The following is a 2,898-nucleotide window of genomic DNA, read 5'->3' as shown; positions in this document are numbered from 1 at the left end:
AAATTAAAAACCATTACCCTGGACGGTGGATCACTTGGCTCGCGGGTCGATGAAGAACGCAGTTAACTGCGCGTCATAGTGTGAACTGCAGGACACATTTGAACATCGACATTTCGAACGCACATTGCGGTCCGTGGAGAAACATCCAGGACCACTCCTGTCTGAGGGCCGGCTGTATAAAAATATAAACCACACTGTTCAATGTTTAATGTCGTAATGTCTATTATTTCGTAACCGACTCAATAGACTGACTGACGTTTCTCGAACATATGACGGTATCCGCGTTCGATGTGTTATATTACGTGTTTAAATATACTTAATATAAATCTCGTTCTCGGTCCGTTCAAATATAACAAATACGATGTGTATGTATGTTTACGTTTACATGCGTGTGTGTGTATATATTATTTATATTTTTATATACGCGTTCGTGTGTACGTTTACGTCACGGAGTTTCGTTATGCGACGTCAGAGAGACTGAGAGCGTCGCTCGTCGCCAGACGAGGAGCGCCCATCTCCGACCTTTCAGATTCGTTTCATTGAGTTGTTCTCGATCAAAGAGGGTAATCGGAGTTTAGGTGATCTCTTCGTCTCGTGATTATCGAGTACGTGCGTTTCTTTTGTTCATACTCTAATGTCAAAATTTCGAATACAAAAGCTCCGCGATCGTTACGACGTATACGAGACGAACGTGTTTATATGATGTGTAAATAAAGCGCGCTCGCATCGTTGAACGTGATGACATCGAAACATTCGTATATATATATATATATATTGTATATATATCGAGTAGGCGGACTCGACGTCCGAAGAGCGCGTCGACGCCGACGTCGGAACGATCGGAATGAAAATTCTCTCTCGTCTCGACGAAAGCGGCGCCGTCGCGTTGACGGATATCGCGTCTGCCTCGTTTTTTTTATCGTTGGCCTCAGATCAGGGAGGATCACCCGCCGAATTTAAGCATATTAGTAAGCGGAGGAAAAGAAACTAACCAGGATTTCCTTAGTAGCGGCGAGCGAACAGGAAATAGCCCAGCACTGAATCCCGCGGTTGTAACGATCGCGGGAGATGTGGTGTTCGGGAGGTATCGCTTTCTCGTCGTCGCCACTCCTGTCCAAGTTCGTCTTGAACGGGGCCGTTTTCCCGTAGAGGGTGCCAGGCCCGTAGCGACGGAGCGAGACGGCGAGAGGTACGCTCCTCAGAGTCGGGTTGCTTGAGAGTGCAGCCCTAAGTGGGTGGTAAACTCCATCTAAGGCTAAATATTACCGCGAGACCGATAGCGAACAAGTACCGTGAGGGAAAGTTGAAAAGAACTTTGAAGAGAGAGTTCAAGAGTACGTGAAACCGTTCAGGGGTAAACCTGCGAAACTCGAATGAACGAACGGAGAGATTCATCGTCATTCGACGGCGTACGGGCGCGCGCCTCGATGTCTCATACCTCCCCCTCGCGGGTGCGTCGTGGGGCACGGGTCGCGTCCGTCGACGTTCGTCGACGGCGTGCACTTCTCTCTCAGTAATACATCGCGACCCGTTCGATGTCGGTCTAAGCGCCGTTCGGGAGTCCAGTCGTCGTGTTCGCGCACGTCTATTGGACCGTGACGGTGGCCGACCGGCCGTCGGACGGTAGTACAAAATCGTACTTATAATACGAATCGCGCACGCGTCTCACGCGCGTCCGGCCCGACGCAAGCGAACGTCGTTTGTCGATGTCCTGCCCGAGTGCGGACGTCGACGCGGCGCTGCTGTCGTCGCTGCCGTGTTGTCTCGGACTGTGCGCGTATCCGTCTGCGATGATTCATTTTCGGGCACTCGCAGGACCCGTCTTGAAACACGGACCAAGGAGTCTAGCATGTGTGCGAGTCATTGAGATATTTATACATAAAACTGAAAGGCGCAACGAAAGTGAAGGCGCGCGCTAAACACGCGCGCTCAGGGAGGATGGAGCTTCGGTCTCGATCGATCTCTCGCACTCCCGAGGCGTCTCGTTTCCAATCCGTGAATGCAGGCGCGCTCTGAGCACAGATGCTGGGACCCGAAAGATGGTGAACTATGCCTGGTCAGGTCGAAGTCAGGGGAAACCCTGATGGAGGACCGTAGCGATTCTGACGTGCAAATCGATCGTCGGAACTGGGTATAGGGGCGAAAGACTAATCGAACCATCTAGTAGCTGGTTCCGTCCGAAGTTTCCCTCAGGATAGCTGGCGTCGATAATTAACAGTCCCATCCGGTAAAGCGAATGATTAGAGGCATTGGGGCCGAAACGACCTCAACCTATTCTCAAACTTTAAATGGGTGAGAACTCCGGCTTACTCGAACGATGAAGCCGGAGATCTGATGACGGTGCCAAGTGGGCCAATTTTGGTAAGCAGAACTGGCGCTGTGGGATGAACCAAACGTAGTGTTAAGGCGCCTAAAAAACGCTCATGGGACACCATGAAAGGCGTTGGTCGCTCATGACAGCAGGACGGTGGCCATGGAAGTCGGAATCCGCTAAGGAGTGTGCAACGACTCACCTGCCGAAGCAACCAGCCCTGAAAATGGATGGCGCTGAAGCGTTTTGCCTATACACTACCGTTACGGGCACGTGCGACGTTGTACGTTTGCGTCATTATGCCGTAACGAGTAGGACGTGCGCGGCGGAGTGCGCAGAAGGGTCTGGGCGTGAGCCCGCTTGGAGCCTCCGTCGGTGCAGATCTTGGTGGTAGTAGCAAATACTCCAGCGAGGCCCTGGAGGACTGACGTGGAGAAGGGTTTCGCGTGAACAGTAGTTGCTCGCGAGTCAGTCGATCCTAAGCTCAAGGAGAGATCTTATGTCGATGTGGCGTGTTTTTTTTATGTTTACGTTTTTTTTTGTTTTGTCGTTTATTCGTCAATTCGAGAGAATGTGATATAACGAAA

The 2,898-nt window shown here is 51.1% G+C and overlaps 2 non-coding genes across 2 annotated transcripts in view; both read left to right on the top strand.

The window, feature by feature from the left end:
- The first annotated feature begins 14 nt into the window (after positions 1-14).
- Positions 15-171, top strand: LOC125076357. Its single transcript, XR_007120330.1, has one exon. It is a non-coding gene; the product is annotated as a 5.8S ribosomal RNA (ribosomal RNA).
- A 752-nt stretch (positions 172-923) lies between these two features.
- Positions 924-2,898, top strand: part of LOC125076360 — a 3,998-nt gene continuing 2,023 nt past the window's right edge. Inside the window, exon 1 of the ribosomal RNA XR_007120332.1 lies at positions 924-2,898. This exon is cut by the window's right edge and continues 2,023 nt beyond it. This is a non-coding gene — a ribosomal RNA (large subunit ribosomal RNA).

The sequence above is a fragment of the Vanessa atalanta genome, unplaced genomic scaffold (assembly GCF_905147765.1).
Source record: "Vanessa atalanta unplaced genomic scaffold, ilVanAtal1.2, whole genome shotgun sequence".
NCBI classification, from domain to species: Eukaryota; Metazoa; Arthropoda; class Insecta; order Lepidoptera; family Nymphalidae; genus Vanessa; species Vanessa atalanta.
The sequence above is the reverse complement of the archived record's forward strand: the minus strand, read 5'-3'. Positions and strand labels throughout refer to the sequence as shown.